Genomic DNA, 19,898 nt, shown 5'->3' on the forward strand with positions numbered 1-19,898 from the left:
GGAAAAACTGACACTGATTCATGAGCGCAATGGCACTAAGTTTGTTGGAAGGAGCAAAGGACCAGGTGGCCAGGAGACCTGAATTACTGCCTGCCCTTTAACAAGTCATCTGACTCCCTTGTACCTCTGTCAATAATCCCACTCTAAAACAATAAAGTGGCAGTAATGCTGTAGCCACATATCCTTCTTCAATAGTTAATCATTACCATTTACTTGTTATAACATCCCAGAAAGCAATTAGTGCATAGCTCGATTCAATCTGTGTTCCCTGAGCATTAGAGTGCCCATTGATCTATTTTTGAGACATTATAGCTTTCTGCATATTTCTCAGTGCCAAAAATCACGCATGCAAAAATGGCTCAAGGATAGCGTCAAGAGGCTAGTGCCAGTGGATGTCTCTGGTTATCTGTACAACAAACCAGGAAAGCTGCTATAAAATTCTCCTTAGCAAATGATGTGGTGGAACAGTAAGTGGCCAAATAGCACTTCTGCCTTGGAATCAGCCTGAGAAAGGACCAGGCTATGTGCCATAAATAATATTTAAATTCAATGAGAACATCAAATGTGCATCACTTTTCCTATTCTGCCAAGATCGCTTCCTTCTTCATTTGCATTTAATGGGCACAGCCTTAGAAATATTGCAGAAGAAAAGCTGAGACACAGCCAGTCCCTTAGCGATTAACTGTTTATAAGCCAATCTGTGTCTTGTCCTAATTCATCATTGCAACGCATGAGTAGAAGCTAAATGTATCATCTGACTTGTTATGAAAATGTGTAAAAGAAATGGCACATCTACTCTTAAGTTATTATTCTCATCTATGAGTGTGAATGAATCATAAAGTTTATCTGCAACGTTTTGAAAGTGGGTGGATGGGAAGAATTGGGTACGATTCCTTTCTTCTTCCATTTTTATGCCAAGTTTACTACAGGCTAGATTGTAACTTGGACTGTTGTCCCTTGCAGAAGAATCAGAGGGAGTAAAAACCTTCACCTATCCCATAACACAAAGAGTGACCAAACCTTGAATCAGGGCTACTTAGCTGCTTACTCCCTAGCTGAAGCAGGTGGATACAGGAGCGCCGCCAGCTTTTCTGCCGCCCTAGGCGATGGAAGGTCCCACCTTGAAATGCCGCCCCCCAAAGAGGCAGCGGAAGGTCCCGCCGCCAAAATACCGCCGCGGTCGCTGCTCCTCAAATTGTAGTGCCCTAGGCGACCACCTAGGTCATCTAATGGGTTGCACCAGTCCTGGGTGGATAGGGAATTGGTGGAACATTGGCTCCTTCCCTCCTATTCATTGGCAAGAGTATTTGAGCTTGCACAGAGCGGTAACTTACTGCTCGTATAGGCCCTCAATTAATTACTACACTCCAGGAACAAGGGTAAAACACATGAGGAATTGTGACAGTCAGGTGTGTCTGTCACACTCTCAGGGTTGTACTTAAATGTACTGTCTAGCCTTATGATATTTAAACATACAGCTGAATTCACATTTAAAGTAAAATATGCCCACTAACCATGTTTTTTCAACTTCTAAGGTGGATCAGAAAGACAAATATGGGTATTTGCTCCTCTCATTTTGTTTAATCAAAACCTGCGACCCTTCCTTAAAGAAAATGCTGGATTATTGTGGCTGCCATGCAGAAATTGCGAGATTCAGTTTGGAATGTACACTTTGGTTACTCTGTCACACATTGTGTGGTGCTGTAGGGAATCCCAAGGCTTTGAACTGGGTCATTTTAAACACAAGCATCTCTGGGGGGGAAAATATATCAACTGGTATATACACACCCAATCAATTGGCGGGGGATGGGGAGGAGAGGCGGGACATGACAAGATATATATGTATTCTTCTTCCACCCTCCGAAGTGGTACAGGCACCTTGCATCATCCCAATCCATGGTTATGGCCAGGATTAAGGATCAAGGTGAGGAAGCAGTGGAACTACCAGATTTTACTGATAACTGGAGCAGGTGTTGATTCTGGTGGAAATTAGATCGGCACCTAAATCTCCCCAAATGTGAAATCCCACAAGGTTCAATATTCTCACCAGTCTGTTCAGTATCCAACTCTGCAGCTGGTATAAATCAGCCTACACCATTTTACAATAGCCAAGGATCTCTGCATATATATATGGATTCCAGTGTCAGCAGTATGCAATGACACTATATATGGATGGCAGTAGACCAATTCAGGCTCCTGTGTCACCAACATCCTTTGATGCCTGGAAAAAATGGGTGGATTGAAAAAACTAATAACTCAAACAAGAAGAAAAATGAAGAAGAGGAGGAGAAGAGAAGAGGAAAATATATCACAAAATTGTGGAAAGATAATACTTTTTATTGTTATAAATATTTATCCGTACAAGTTTTGATGGAAAAATATTAGACATTTTTTCCTGTAAATAGAAGTTTAAACAGTTTCTTAGTATACATGAATGATCAAATTATTTTAAAAAATCAGTAAAGACATGGGTAAATATGAATTGATTGACAATAATATTGATTTAGGGCTTGTCTACACAGAAACATCCAGGAAAATTAATCTGAATTAACTAAAGCTGTGAATTGAAAGTAGACTGGTTAAACCTCATTAAACCTGTGTACATACCCTAATTCAGAATTAAAATGGCTTTAATTTAAGTTACCTTAATTCACTTCCAAAGTAGAAAAGAATTGGTTTAGCAGCATCAGCCATGAAGGACTTGGACAGGATCTGTAGCCAAAAGAAGACACTGTAATGTTTTTGTAGCCCCCCTGAAACACTCTTGACCTTAGCAATTTTATAACAAAATTTTCTGTTTGGGAAAAATAACATACAAATATTTCTACTCTTGAGATCTCACTTTGCTCTAACAATAATCACTACCTTGCTGTATTTGGGGAAACTATTATTCTTTTATTTCTTCTCTTAATTTCTATTGAGCAGTTAAGTTAAATAGACCCTGTACACATATTAATGGTGAAAAGAGAGAACTGATTAAAAAGAAAAGAAAATGTGCATTGAATATTAATTTGTTCTCCATTCTTTTTTTCTAATCTTTCTGTGTTTTTAATATCAGATGCATTGCTCATGCAGTGCATAAAACAATCCACCTCTGTCATCTGTCATGCTGCAATGTCTGGATGATCTGGTTGCTTTGTCCTGGGACATAAAGCTACTAAATTGAAAACTGGAAGAATTGCCGGGACATACAATTTACTCTTTAAGTACTCTACAGAGTTGTCATTTTGATTGTCATAAATTCACATGTGAGCAGCACCTATGGAAATGCTGGGAATTGAACTCTGGCTTACAGTTTAATAAGACTCAGCTGCAAGCCATATGACTTCCCCAAAGCCCCACAGTTGGCAAGCTTTTTTCATCTCTTGCTTTTATTTACTGCCTAGTAGGGGAGCTGATTCTACATGAATTTTGCGGGGGAGGGGGGTTTAAGTGATTCATAACTAGGGCTGGTTGAAAAATTATGAATGACATATTTTCCCATCAGAAAATGGGAACATTGAAATTTTCGTCCAGACTAAAATCTATTTCACTGGAATTTTCCACTGAGAAAAATCAAAGCAAAGCATTTAGATTTTGGTGACTGTGATGGGGGTGTATCAACGCCACACTGGGCAAGTGGGGGTTAACCAGTCACTTTGGGCCCAAGAGGCCAGGGCCCCCTCACCTCTGCTGCACATGCTCCATGTTGAGGGAGCAGATAAAAGGAAGCTGGTCAACTCACTCTGGGCTGTCTGAGGAGGAGGGTGGATGTGTGCTGCTGAAGGATGGTCAGCCCTCCAAACTGATGAGGTACATATCCCTGAATATGCTAGGGACAACCCATCAGCTGTGGATACCGATGGAGATGCCACGCCACTGGCTAGAGAGGACAGGCCCGAAGTGGACTTAAGGATACGAAGTGACCCAGGGAATGTATGGGGAATTTATTCTTGAACCCTGAACAGGGAGGTTGCTGTCTCCACAGGGCCCTGGGTTAGAACCCGGTGGAGTAAGATGGACCTGGGTTTCCCAACCTTCTACCCTGCACTGGCAGGTGGGCATTACTGCCAGAGACCCAGCTATAGACTGTTCATTTGTGCTGCCACACCCGGAGGGCTGAAGTCTCTGACTGTGGTAGTCTGATCCAGCTGAGAGTTTCAATGACTGTGTGATGGGGTGTATCGACCATGCAGTGGGTATGTGGGGGCTCCTCCCCATCCCCCCTCTGAAAGTGAAGAGCCCTGTGACATAGACACAAATTAAAATATTTCATTTCAGGTAAACATTCATCTCTGCATCTGCCTGAGCCAATGCTCTACTTCAAGGGAGTTGTAGTTTTGGGTCTTTCATGCCCATAACTTTCCTCTAAAGGCCTAGCTTCCCTGCTGGACTACATGATGCCCTGTGATCTCCTCTCTAGTTGAACCACCATGGAGCATTATGGGACTTCATGGGAGCTACAGTCTGACTAAGGGGCATGGTCATAGAGGAGAATGGGGGCATGAGAAACTGAGAGTACCATTCCAACCAGTCATTCTGTCAACTCAAGCAGATGCAATTCAGTATTGAACTGGACAAAAAACAACTCTCTCATTAATTCAGAAAGTTTGGGGTGGAAAGGGGAAATCTTATCAACATCCCTCTAATTTTTGTTATTAATGTACACTTAGCAGCATTTCTAAAAGTTCCTAATAGTAGTGGAGATATTCTTCAATGTAGCTGAAATTGGCCTTTTACCATTATCTCATAGTGCTTGAGGTGACTCCAGTTCAAACAATTTCACATTGTTTAGGGATATCCCTTTCAGAGATGCCCAAGACGGGGAGAGGTCTTCTTTTGAAGATGCTACATATCACTAGCGGACATTCCATGATCTGTAACTTTCTACCGTGTAGCTGCTCATGTCTTTTTTGAAGGGGATGTTCCTTTAGAAGAATTTTCAGAAGAATCATTCTCTGCAGAACTTTTCATAATTAGAATTAGCATAATCCTTAAAGAATGGTGTATAAGTTTGATAATATCCCCTGGACATAAAGTCTTTTCTTCCTAACAGTGTCTGTCCCCAGAGAATCATTTATTACTGATTAAGTTATGGAAGAAAAAAGTGCTCACTTTTTCCCCTGTTTTTGTTTTTAAAATTGACTTTGTATTAGTAGACACCAAATTCAACTATATATTCTCTGTCTCTTATCTCTTGCAATAGCTTCTTTAGAAAACATATAAACAAAGAATACATGATGATGTGGTGTGATTTTATCTATATGTGTTTAAGGTGGCCACATTACTTATGACATGTGTGGGAAATGCACAGCCTCCTACATGTGAAATCTGTAGTCAATCTGGTATTTTGGAATATAATACATTTCAATAATGAACTTACAGATGGAAAAAGGTACTATGTTGACAGTCCTGGAGAGTGAAGACTTACTTAGTTATTGACAGAACATGGGCAACATGAGTATGTAACATCAGAGCTAGCTTCCTCACATTGCATTGCCAATGTGCTTACATATTGACCTAGACAGGACCAGTTCTAGGATAGTTGTTTCTGTTTCCAAGTAGTCCTTGGTCTCTGCTGAGACTGTCCACAAAAGTGCTAATTAATGCCAATTTTGGTGGTAGGGTTTTTTTTTCTGAGGTAGCATTTGTACTTTGGGCACTAGAAAGAGAACATGAATTGATCTCACAAAACCCAGCAAAATGCTATCAGATAGTATCAGCTTTTGATCACTAGTATGGATTGGGTTCTAATGTCCTGGATGTACAAGGCTTTATCCCATTACCCTAAACCATGCATTTTCCCGTTTTGATGAATGTTTGATTGAAGACCATAGACATAAAACATGCAATTCTTGTGTTTACACCACTTTACATCTAGAGAAAGTCTGGTGAAGTGTAATTGGGAGCAGAATATATTCCATTCTGAGGAGTAGGGAGGAATCGGAATAACTCAACCAATTAATTAGTTACATGGGTAGAAGAGGAAGAAAACAACTACCTTTCTGAGACAATCCATACTTTCTGAGTTTAAAGGGTGTGTATTTTGATATAGCTTTTGGTTTTCATCTTTACATTCTTATCTAAATCATTTCTTGCTAAAAATCCCTGATTGCACTTGACTTTTGGTTCTCTGTTTCTGATTAGAAAACCCAATTAATGAAGTCAATAACAGGAGCCATAAGAAAAAGATTACAAGGTTAGTTTTTGTGGTAGAACGAAAAAAAAAAAAAACTCTCAACCAAACAATCTTCCTCTACCCCACACCCGCACAATCCAAGACCATCTCTGGATATATGCCTATAGTAAGAGCTCTGTCACTTTTCTGCTGCCTAATTCTTCTGAGATTTGTAAAAATGTTCCAAGGTCTCTATAATTTACACTCTTAAAACAGCATATGTTTTCTGAAAAGCAATTCTATTGTAGCTCTCTGATGCAGAGACAGGCATTCTAATTCCAGTCAAGATGCCTAAAGTCCATTGGGAACATTTCTGTGAAAAAAGGGGCTCTTACAGAAGGAACACAGTCAAGTCCCTGAAGAATCCACAGTGATTTATCCAAGTTTAATAACACTTAGTTTTAATCAGGCTCCTCTTTATAACCGTTAACCATAAATATACAATATATTAAGAAATTTATGTGGGACACACTGAATTAGTGGCGATTTTTGAAGTTTAATAATCTGCAAGTTTCTTTGTTAGATTTAAACTATTACATTGTTCCTTCTTCATGGGACTATATGTTTGACAGAACTTATATATATAAACTTGTTTTCTGCTCTTCACAGGTAAGGACATTCTGAATTTTAAGACGTTATAAAAATATGAAAAATAAGTGTATACTCTGTTAGCCCTTAGTATGGTACATAACATTCACATAAAGTGAAACTATATGGGCCAATCAATATATACAGTGTTTAATTTTTTTTTACCTAAAAGGGGCATTTATTGGTGATTTTGATCTTCACTCAGGAAGTTATATAAATCTGAGTGAAGATCAAAAAGTGCCCTAAAGTAGAGCCAATACCTTATCAAAAGCTCGACTGTAAGGAGCACACTATGGGCTTCAAGGAATCAAGCAGAACTCTTATATATTCATACGCAAAAAACCTGTATTTTTTCTGTTGATTTCAAGCGTTGTTCTTGCTATTTTGCTTTTTGCAGATGTTGTGACATCAAAGCCTTTTCATGTTAAGTAAGCAGGATTATTTAACTACAATTTACGCTATAATCATTTTCCTTCTCCAGGAATAGTCTGTAGTAAAAAGAAAATATTTCTCCTGCTGATTCTTTCACTATTTCCACAACGTTTTTTGTTTAAACTGAAGAGGAATATTTTGAAACAGAATAAATTAGCTGGGGGAGGTGGCAGGAAATAGCATATCCAATAGCATACATTATGGCACCTGTAAGTCACCAGTGCATATTATTTTTCTGAAAGTTAATGAAACATATAATTAGAATTCTCTTTCTGATGCATTTTAGGTGTCGAATATGCATATTATGCACTGTGCAAGCAAAACAGTTAAGTGGAACTTTATCACTACCCAGAGTTGGAAGCAATTAGCATGCTAAGAAGCACATGTCCTTTGAGGTCATTGTTTCAAAGTGCTTGTATGCAAAGCTGTCTTTGATGATAAACAGTGCTTTCCTTTGAGGCTATTTTAACTTTAAGATAGACAGTAATGGCAATTTCAGTTTCCTGTACTCCCCATCTCCCCTCATTGTAAGGATGGATGAATCAGCATAATTTATAAGTAGCCTGATATTCTTTTCTTTTCTTTATCAGTAAGTTAATATCCAGCTAAGAAACTTAAATTGCTAAAACTTATTAATAAAAGTGTTCCTATAATGGATTTATTATGCTATTAGATCACTTGTCTTAACGTGCAGATGGATTTAAAAATTTGAGTGATAGAAACAATCCTATTCCTAATACACCATTCATTTAATGGTGATTTAAAAGCATGGTGAATGTATGAGACAAAAAGGAGTGGGCCATAGGGGTCATCAGGTGGTGGCAACCTAGGATGAAATGTGTCCTCATGAGCAGTTTGCAGTGTTTGAAAATTTGTTTTTTAGTTCTCACCAATTTCTTTTTTTGAGCAGAATCAATTCACAATTCGCTGCTGAGAGACAAAAATCTGTATTTCTTAATTCTGAAAACGTTGCCTTAAGGATTATTGCCCATTTGAGGAAAGAATCCAAGATGACAACTAGAACTGGTTTGGCAGGTCTCTGAATCCCTCTTAGGACTTTGTGATGGGATGGACAAACCCCACAATTGTTGAGGCAGGGAAATGGTTAATTCATAGAATCATAGAATCATAGATTATAGGACTGGAAGGGACCTCGAGAGGTCATCGAGTCCAGTCCCCTGCCCGCATGGCAGGACCAAATACTGTCTAGACCATCCCTGATAGACATTTATCTAACCTACTCTTAAATATCTCCAGAGACGGAGATTCCACAACCTCCCTAGGCAATTTGTTCCAGTGTTTAACCATCCTGACAGTTAGGAACTTTTTCCTAATGTCCAACCTAGACCTCCCTTGCTGCAGTTTAAACCCATTGTTTCTGGTTCTATCCTTAGAGGCTAAGGTGAACAAGTTCTCTCCCTCCTCCTCATGACACCCTTTTAGATACCTGAAAACTGCTATCATGTCCCCTCTCAGTCTTCTCTTCTCCAAACTAAACAAACCCAGTTCTTTCAGCCTTCCTTCATAGGTCATGTTCTCAAGACCTTTAATCATTCTTGTTGCTCTTCTTTGGACCCTTTCCAATTTCTCCACATCTTTTTTAAAATGCGGCGCCCAGAACTGGACACAATACTCCAGCTGAGGCCTAACCAGAGCAGAGTAGAGCAGAAGAATGACTTCTCGTGTCTTGCTCACAACACACCTGTTAATGCATCCCAGAATCATGTTTGCTTTTTTTGCAACAGCATCACACTGTTGACTCATATTTAGCTTGTGGTCCACTATAACCCCTAGATCCCTTTCTGCCGTACTCCTTCCTAGACAGTCTTTTCCCATTCTGTATGTGTGAAATTGATTTTTCCTTCCTAAGTGGAGCACTTTGCATTTGTCTTTGTTAAACTTCATCCTGTTTAACTCAGACCATTTCTCCAATTTGTCCAGATCATTTTGAATTATGACCCTGTCCTCCAAAGTAGTTGCAATCCCTCCCAGTTTGGTATCATCCGCAAACTTAATAAGCGTACTTTCTATGCCAATATCTAAGTCGTTGATGAAGATATTGAACAGAGCCGGTCCCAAAACAGACCCCTGCGGAACCCCACTCGTTACGCCTTTCCAGCAGGATTGGGAACCATTAATAACAACTCTCTGAGTACGGTTATCCAGCCAGTTATGCACCCACCTTATAGTAGCCCCATCTAATTTGTATTTGCCTAGTTTATCGATAAGAATATCATGCGAGACCGTATCAAATGCCTTACTAAAGTCTAGGTATACCACATCCACCGCTTCACCCTTATCCACAAGGCTCGTTATTCTATCAAAGAAAGCTAACAGATTGGTTTGACATGATTTGTTCTTCACAAATCCATGCTGGCTGTTCCCTATCACCTTACCACCTTCCAAGTGGGGATAGGGAATGATTTGGGGGGAGGGATAGCTCAGTGGTTTGAGCATTGGCCTGCTAAACCCAGGGTTGTGAGTTCAATCCTTGAGGGGGCCACTTGGGAATCTGGGGCAAAATCAGTACTTGGTCCTGCTAGTGAAGGCAGGGGGCTGGACTCGATGACCTTTCAAGGTCCCTTCCAGTTCTAGGAGATGGGATATCTCCATTATTATTATTATTATTATTATTAAGTGTTTGCAGATGATTTCCTTAATTACTTGCTCCATTATCTTCCCTGGCACAGAAGTTAAACTAACTGGTCTGTAGTTACCTGGGTTGTTTTTATTTCCCTTTTTATAGATGGGCACTATATTTGCCCTTTTCCAGTCTTCTGGAATCTCTCCCGTCTCCCATGACTTTCCAAAGATAATAGCTAGAGGCTCAGATACCTCCTCTATTAGCTCCTTGAGTATTCTAGGATGCATTTCATCAGGCCCGGGTGACTTGCAGGCATCTAACTTTTCTAAGTGATTTTTAACTTGTTCTTTTTTTATTTTATCCGCTAAACCTACCCCCTTCCCATTAGCATTCACTATGTTAGGCATTGCTTCAGACTTCTCGGTGAAGACCGAAACAAAGAAGTCATTAAGCATCTCTGCCATTTCCAAGTTTCCTGTTACTGTTTCTCCCTCTTCACTAAGCAGTGGGCCTACCCTGTCTTTGGTCTTCCTCTTGCTTCTAATGTATTGATAAAAAGTCTTCTTGTTTCCTTTTATTCCCGTAGCTAGTTTGAGCTCATTTTGTGCCTTTGCCTTTCTAATCTTGCCCCTGCATTCCTGTGTTGTTTGCCTATATTCATCCTTTGTAATCTGTCCTAGTTTCCATTTTTTATATGACTCCTTTTTTATTTTTTAGATCATGCAAGATCTCGTGGTTAAGCCAAGGTGGTCTTTTGCCACATTTTCTATCTTTCCTAACCAGTGGAATAGCTTGCTTTTGGGCCCTTAATAGTGTCCCTTTGAAAAACTGCCAACTCTCCTCAGTTGTTTTTCCCCTCAGTCTTGATTCCCATGGGACCTTACCTATCAGCTCTCTGAGCTTCCCAAAATCTGCCTTCCTGAAATCCATTGTCTCTATTTTGCTGTTCTCCCTTCTACCCTTCGTTAGAATTGCAAACTCTATGATTTCATGATCACTTTCACCCAGGCTGCCTTCTACTTTCACATTCTCAACGAGTTCCTCCCTATTTGTTAAAATCAAGTCTAGAACAACTTCCCCCCTAGTAGCTTTTTCAACCTTCTGAAATAAAAAGTTGTCTCCAATGCAGTCCAAGAATTTGTTGGATAGTCTGTGCCCCGCTGTGTTATTTTCCCAACATATATCCGGATAGTTGAAGTCCCCCATCACCACCAAATCTTGGGCTTTGGATGATTTTGTTAGTTGCTTGAAAAAAGCCTCATCCACCTCTTCCACCTGGTTAGGTGGCCTGTAGTAGACTCCTAGCATGACATCTCCCTTGTTTTTTGCCCCTTTAAGCCTAACCCAGAGACTCTCAACACTTCCGTCTCCTATGTCCATCTCTACCTCAGTCCAAGTGTGTACATTTTTAATATATAAGGCAACACCTCCTCCCTTTTTCCCCTGTCTATCCTTCCTGAGCAAGCTGTACCCATCCACACCAACATTCCAATCATGTGTATTATCCCACCAAATTTCAGTGATGCCAACAATGTCATAGTTGTATTTATTTATTAGCACTTCCAGTTCTTCCTGCTTATTCCCCATACTTCTCGCATTTGTATATAGGCATCTAAGATACTGGTTTGATCTTTCCTCCCAGTTTTGTCCTGACTCTCCTTTCTCTCTGCCAATATAGCCCACACTCCCTCTTGTTTCCGACCCATCTCCCCAGTCTCCATGTTCCCCACTTACCTGTGGGCTTTGCTCACCTGTCCCCGTCGAACCTAGTTTAAAGCCCTCCTCACTAGGTTAGCCAGTCTGTGTCCGAATAGGGTCTTTCCTCTCCTCGAAAGGTGAACGCCATCTCTGCCTAGCAGTCCTTCCTCAAATAGCATCCCGTGGTCTAGGAAGCCAAAGCCCTCCTGGCGACACCATCTTCGCAGCCAGGCATTCACCTCCATGATGCATCTGTCTCTGCCCGGGCCCCTACCTTTGACAGGAAGAATTGAAGAGAATACCACCTGCGCTCCAAACTCCTTCACCCGTACTCCCAGAGCCCTGTAGTCACTCTTGATCCGCTCAGTGTCACACCACACAGTATCATTTGTGCCCACATGGATGAGTAGCATGGGGTAGTAGTCAGAGGGCTGGATAATCCTCGACAATGCCTCCGTAACGTCTCGGATACGGGTCCCCGGCAGGCAGCATACCTCCCGAGATGAAATGTCAGGGCGACAGATGGGCGCCTCCGTCCCCCTCAGCAGAGAGTCTCCGACCACCACTACCCTACGTTTCCTATTCGCAGTGGTGGCAGCAGACTTTCCAGCCTTAGGGGTACGAGGCTTCTCCTCCTTTACTGTAGGGAGTGATTCCTTCTTTCCTGTATCAAGAAGAGCATAACGGTTACCTATAACCACGGCAGGAGGGTTTGGAGCAAGGGTGGAGCACTGCCTGCTGCCAGAAGTAACCAGCTGCCAGTGTCCACCCTGAGCCATCTCCTCCTCCACCAGTGGTGTATCAGCAGTCCTGTGTACTGGGACAGCTACCTCAGCTGTCTCCACATGGACACTGTCGAGGAATTGCTCGTGGATACGGATGCTCCTCAACCTAGCCACCTCCTCCTGTAGCTCTCCCACCTGCTGCCTGAGAGATTCCACCAGCAGGCACCTCTCACATTGGATGGTCCCCCCAGCCTGGATATCAGTAAGTGGAAATTGCAAGTTACAGTCTTTGCAAAACCACACCAGGATCTGGGTAGAGGCATCCATGCTTAGGCACTCTGTCTGGCTACAGGCACAGGTGGAGGAGACAGTAGCAGTGCTGGCACAGGTGTTGCGGGTCTTCCTAACCATCGTAAGCCTCCCTCTGTCAAACTCCCATCTGCAGCCCCCTGTCAGCTGAAAGGGTTGTTTAAGCAAAAAGTTATGAATGTAGTTGCTTTATAGGTATTAAGGGGAATCAAGAGAAAACAGATGGAACTGGCAAGGGACCCTCGCCCCCTTCCTAACTCCCTTGTGAAACTCCCTGTTAGCAGCCCCTGGTCGCTTGTGCGCTGCTTTATAAAGCCCTGGCCTGTATGAATGCCCCGCCCACTGATGAAGGCTCAGCCACTTACCAGAGGCTTCTAGCTTTCAAACCTTCCAACTGCCAGCCACAGCACACGGTCCTTCAAACAACCAAAACAAACAAACAGACTGACAAACACAAGCTCAGCACACAGCAAGTAACCCTCAAACACAAACAAACACACACTACAGACAGTCACTTACCCCAAAAGGGTGCTGTATTGCTCCTCCTTCACCTGGAGAATTCCCCGCAGCTGAAGCGGCAGTGGTGCTGGCAGCAGGCAAAGGACCTACTATGCCTGAGGAATCTACTCAGCCTGTTAGTTAGAGGAAGTGTTTGCACCTGTGCTCCATTAAAACACATACAAATAAGCAGGAAAAGGAAGTGGGGGGTGGGGATGAAATGGCGTGGTGTGTAGCAATCTTAGAAGAATAGTGTAAGGGGTCTTTCAGACCAAGGCTATTTAAGGAAGCAGGAGAGTTTTGGTCTTGGACATGGACACAGGACTCCTGGGGACATCTGATGTTGGCAGTTGTCTTTGTTGCAAAACCTAGGAAGGCAGAGCAGAAATGAACAGACAATCTTTACTGGGGTACTAGACAGTTAGTTTAGTTTGGCCAGAGAACAAGACACAGACAAATTAAAATGTTGTGGAAATGAGGGAAGCAAAGGGACTAAGGACAGAACCCTGGAAAGAATTGTAGAAATGGACTTGGGCAAACAATGAGAGGGAGTTGAAGATTTGGATTAGGGGCTGCTAGCTTTCTTTCTGGGGCCAGAGACTGGAGTTCTTGGCAGAGGGGTGGATGGAGTCTCCTCTTCAACCTAACTACATCCAGGTGGGAGCTGTACAGATTTGTAAGTTGGTGAATCTTTTAAAGAAATCATACCATATAAGATTCAGCAAAATGAAAGACAAACTTGTTGAAGTGCACAAATATCAGTGTCATTTAGCCAAACAAATGTTACTAGGATATTACATCATGGGACAGAAAGGGAATTCCGAAAAGCGAAGTTCACTCACAGGCATTTTAACCCTGGAACACCCTGAACCAATATAGTGACAGCAACAGGATCAAGAGAATATTCAGGAACCTGCTGTTGCAAGGTGGCAGACACCCAACTGATAATTTTGTGGATGGCAAGGCAGTGAACCCACTTGCTGGTCCCCTAGATACAGGAGCAAGGCAGTCAGCTACTCTTGAAGATAGGGGTCAGAAAGACACTAGACTTCAAATAAATAGATAAAGTTCTGGGGTCATTTGGGACTGAGGGATTTGTTAGTTTCTACTTTTCTCACTCCCCAGAAGACAGATGCAGGAAGATATTCCAATTAAATCTTCCAAAGGATCCCAGGATCAGGGGCGGCTCCAGGCAACAGCGCAGCAAGCGCGTGCCTGGGGCGGTAACCCGTGGGGGGCGGCATGCCGGTCACCGTGAGGGTGGCAGTCAGGCGGCCTTCGGCAGCGTGCCTGCGGGAGGTCCGCCGGTCCCCGCGGTTTTGGCAGCAATTCGGCGGTGAGTATTCCGAAGCTGAGGGACTGGCAGATCACCCGCAGGCACGCCGCCGAAGGCTGCCTGACTGCAGTGCTTGGGGTGGCTAAAAACATAGAGCCGCCCCTGCCCAGGGTCTGGCATATCCTCTCACAATCCAGGCATATTGAGGGGCCATTTGTTAGTCCGGTCCCTGATCTGTTCCTTTGGAGAAGGCAAACCCCCTCCAAATAATATGGTACAGGAAAATCTGAAGAATATTTCATTCTACAGAAATATAATTTAGGAATTCATATACTGATGGAAATGAATGGCCATCAATAATCACCTTTTTTTCAAAGGCCCAAAACAAAGTATGCAATTGGAAATGTTGATTATTTCAATGCCACTTAAAAACACTTCATGTGGATGTCTGATGCTGCTGAAAAAACTACATGTGCACAATAAAGTTGTTCTCATAATTCCTAAGAAATAAGAAGCTTTACTGCTTCAGAGAAAAGCCACCTCAGCAAATTTAGCTCCTGAAATACAAACCTAAAATACAGATCTATTCAAGCATGCTGTTAGCTGGATGACTACTAAAAGTTTGAACCAGTCAATGAGTTGGTGGGGAAGGTAAAGATTCTGGGGTATTAATAACTTTCCAAGTAGGGATGTACCAAAGTATTGGTTCATAATCTAGGTATCATGACCACCAGCTGTTTCAGTTGTCAGTTATTCCCTTTACTGCTAACAATATCACTAATAAATAATACATATAGGAATACACAATATAAAATTATTATTAGAGACAATACTTTTATACTTTGCATGCATGTATTATTATCAGTTAAATAATGGCAGTATGCTTGGTGCATTCAGGAAATAGGGTAAGAGTTGTTTCTTTCTCCAAGCAGCTAATGGTTTAAGAGGACAAATGTAGATAAATGCAAAAAAGCCTCAGGCAGCTACCAGATGAAGATTCATAGTGATGCAATATTATTTTGGAGGGTTTTGCTATATTGCCTTCCCAGTGATGGTCTCATAGGGCTTTGATTAAACCTCACAAATTTAAAAACCACTGGGAGTTAGTTAAATAAGATGATAACAAGATTGTCAGTAATATTATTATACACATTTTGTGGGGGGGAAAGGGGAAGGACTGAGTCTGAGAGACAAACTGATTTGTTCAAGGTCACATAGCAAAAAGGTAGAAGAGCTGGAAACTGAACCCTGATCATCTGTGTCCCAGTCCATTGCTCAAACCTTCAGGTTAGCGTGGATATTTTTCTTCCAGGGACAGTCATTTGGGCTCTATTGTTTTGTCTTAAATTATAGTATGTGAGATGGCAGTGAATATTTTGAGATTATAGTACCAGATGGAGCTGTCAACAAAACCCCCACTCATACTCCAAAACCTCCTGAGGAAATGCAACCCACTGTCCCAATTAACAGACACAGAGATTTTTCTTATTTTGCTTTCATTATCCCTTGAAGAAGATAGTTGGAACTCTGCTGGAATCACAGTCAGGGACATTAGAGATGAAAAATACCTATTAGGTCCTGCTTTCCATCTCCATCTCATAGAAAGATTGTTCCCCACACTACATTTTCTAGCATTTTTCCAGTTTAGTAGTAAAAGTCTCAAGTGATATGGCATCTATTATCTGTCTCAGACAGTAACTCATACTGGCTTACATTAACCGTTGACAATTTATGCTTATTAAGATCCAAGTACATATTGTTCTATGAATAAGGGTATTGACCCTAGTTTCCTGGCCATATTCTAACTCAAGTAAATATTTTTTTATTCTAAGTTCCCCTGCAGTTTCAGATAGATGTAGTCTTCTTCAGTTCCTGTTGAAAAACTGTTTTGTTAGGCCTGAACAACACTAACTTATCAGTGTTTGTAAGGCACTTTGCTCACACCTTCCAGCATACTGGGTGCATTGCATTTCCAGTATATTGGGCCAGACAGGATATATGCTAAAACCAGTGCCCATAGGCACTATAGACTCGTGCTTGGGCCCTAGCTACTGGGGTCACATGATAATGTCAGAATCTAAGCTTTTGTTTAAAAAGGAGTTTATAGCCCTCAAGTTGTGAAGAAAATGTGAACAAATCTGAACCATGGATGGTTTCAGCAGGCTCCTTCACCCCACCCATGTCGTCTGCTTTCTTCCAGGATGGACCCAGCCTATGTGAAAGCTGGGAGTGATGGTCTCTTGAGAGTGGAGGCCCCAGCATGTCCAAAGACGAGTGATGCACATTGTACTGATAAGGGCATGTGTTGGGATAAGTCACGCGTGGCCAACCTGAGCCTGAGAAGGACCCAGAATTTACCAATGTACATTGCCAAAGAGACACAGTAATACGTCAGCAGCCCCCCATCAGCTTCATATGCCCCCCCATTCCCAGCGCCTCCCGCCCATCGGCAGCCCCGCTGATTAGCGCCTCCCCCTCCCTCCCTCCCTCCCCGCACCTCCTGATCAGCTGTTTCGTGGCATGTAGGAGGCTCTGGGGAGAGGGGGAGGAGCGAGGTCATGGCAGGCTCAGGGGAGGGTGCGGAAAGGAGTGGAGTGGGGGCAGGGCCTGTGGCAGAGCCAGGGGTTGAGCAGTGAGCCCCCACCCAGAAAGTTGGTGCTTGTATCTCCAGCCCTGGAGTCGGTGCCTATACAAGGAGCCGCATATGGCTCCAGAGCCACAGGTTGGCCACCCCTGGGATAAGTTAATAAAACCCTTGTTGACTGTTACAACAGTTAAGTGTGTTCCAGAGGTTTCATGTCAGTTATCTCTGCCTTGCTCCCATTGTAACAATGACCATTAAAAAAATCTTTTAAATCTTTTATTAAGCACAAAGTAAAAGGACAGATAGTTAAAGCACTTAGGTTCATTTTAGCAATACATCTCAGTTCCATTAGCCATATATAATCTTTATAAAGAGTAACACTTGTTTGACATGGTATTAACTGTCTTTTTGGGGGGGGGAGGACAGGGAAGAGAAAAAAAGATAGTTTAGAAGATCTGGAACTATTGATGCTGAAGTATGAATCTGCTCCATTTAAGAAAAACCACAAACAACACATACATACGTGCGAGCACACACACACATGGAAATGAAAAGAATTGCAAAGACTCAATTTATGGGTTCTGCCTCTGATGTTGACTTACACGGACAATCTTGCTGCTGGAGAAACACAGGCCCAGCATACAAGTCTGATTAGCCACTGTCATAAACATACAGCTAAGGGTAGCATAAAATCCCTCCTTACCTGTAAAGGGTTAAGAAGCTCAGATAACCTGGTTGGCGCCTGACCAAAAGGACCAATAAGGGAAGAAGATACTTTCAAATCTGTGGGGGAAGGTGTGTGTGTGGTGTGTGTGTTTTCTCTCAGAGTCAGCAAGGAACCACGGCAGGGAAAATACATCTCCCTAAGCCGTATCTGGACTAAGCTTCTAATATTGCAGAAATAGTAAGGAAATGCGTTAGATTATTTTTTGTTGTAGCTTGTGAATTTTCCCTGTGCTATGAGGGGGGTTTATCCCTGTTTTGCCTGGAGGGGAAATCATTGTGTTTTGAATCATTTTGTTACCCTGTAAAGTTATCTTCCATCCAGATTTTACAGAGGCAATTCTTTTATCTTTTTTTAAATATATTCTTCTTTTAACAACCTGATTGATTTTTCATTGTTCTTAAGATCCAAGGGTTTGGGTCTGTGTTCACCAATTGGTGAGGATATTATTCTCAAACCTTCCCCAGGAAAGGGGGTGCAGGGCTTAGGGGAATATTTTGGGGGAATAGGACTCCAAGTGGTCCTTTCCCTGATTCTTTGTCTAAATCACTTGGTGGTGGCAACATACTGTTCAAGGACAAGGTGGAATTTGTGCCTTGGGAAAGTTTTTAACCTAAGCTGGTAAAAATAAGCTGAGGGGGTCTTTCATGCGGGTCCCCACATCTGTACCCCAGAGTTCAGAGTGGGGAAGGAACCCTGACAGCCACTTTGAGACCTGGCAAACTTCTACCAGTTCTAGACTGTTTCTGGACTTGCTTTTAGTTGCCTTTCTGGTCCCAGGCTCACAGCTGTGTTGCAAAAGATGGCGTTGTCTTGGCTGGCTAAACCAGACTCATATTAGAGAGAGGCAAAAAAGAGAGATAGGAAAGAGGAGAAATAAGGTGGGGAAGGAAAATGACATACTAAGGAGGGGATAACAGGTTCACATCCCAGGTGTAGTTCAGGATTTAGCTGAAACCTATGGAGTTGGTAATATCATCTGGTTCCCTCTTTCTGGCCCTGTCTGGTCAAGATGCCTTTCAGAATCAGGCTGATAAAGGCTTTTTGGAGTTACAGTGAATCCTGGCATACTAGGAAATGGTGACGGTGATAGCCATGTTGGTAAAGCTTGCTCCTTCCAGTCCACCATCACAGTCATTCCACAGCCACATATCATTAAAACAGTCAACACATATTTTGGTTATTTCAACAATGAACATTTCCTCCATAGCTAAGATTTTTCAGCTCATTGTCATGCCAATCCATGATTTTACCAGGAGCCTTAAAGCCCCCTTATCACAGTTCTTTTAAATCAAATAATTCAGTTTGTACCAGTCCATTTGTCCCCAACTCTTGCTGACTTTCACAAACAATTCTATGCAGCAGGCTGAGTTAGATTTCAGTTACCTTGGACAACTGAGTACAGGACTACACACAACATGGGACCCCCAGTCAATAAACAGACAGCTCTTGGGTTGGTGCCCCTGCCACTGCTAGTCCAAAAAGGGGCGGCGCCAGGGGGTGGGGGTAGAGCCTTGAGGTGGGGATCAGCTACGGTACACTCCCATGGTGAGATGTGCATGGCATAGTCCTGATTGGCTTGATTCAGCCCTGGCCCAGGCTTTTAAGTAGAGAAAACAAGGCTGACTTGTTAATGAAAAATTGGCTGTTTTTTTTTTAAATACAGAAATCTGAGTCTATTTGAATTTCGTGTGAATGCACCTAATTCCATTGATTCAACTGTTGGTTGCATAAAGCACTCTTCTTTCCATCATTTGCAATAAAAGAACAGAAAGTGGCTGAGTCACACTTCACAGTGTAATGTGAACACACCATTTTCTTTATGGACTCATGTCTCACAAATAATTGGATGACATTTTGCTTGAATTTTTTAATAAGGAATTCAGGTATCAAAGATGGCAATTTGTGATAGCAGCAGGCTCAGCCCCTGGGTAGTTGGATGCAGAAGAGTGCTTTGGATTACTCAGCAACCACCCTTTGGGTTCATTAAAAATTAGTTGATTTACTATGGAGAGAATCCTATTCAATACATTTTTACTGGCCGGAAAAGGGCTGCAAAATGGGAGTGGGGGGTTAAAATGGGACAATTATTAAAGGTGTCCTCAAGACTCCATAAAGATGAGTCCCTGAAAAATATATCTTATCCACTACCAATCCATTTGGATATGTCGTGACTACCTACATTTACCAGCATTTATTCATAGATTCTAAGGCCGGAAGGGATCATTATGATAATCTAATCTGACTTCCTGTATAACACAGGCCATAGAATTTTAAAATATTTAAAATATTCCTGGATCTGATGTATTGATCAATTCAAATA

This window comes from Chrysemys picta, chromosome 8, assembly GCF_011386835.1.
Source record: "Chrysemys picta bellii isolate R12L10 chromosome 8, ASM1138683v2, whole genome shotgun sequence".
Classification (NCBI taxonomy): Eukaryota; Metazoa; Chordata; order Testudines; family Emydidae; genus Chrysemys; species Chrysemys picta.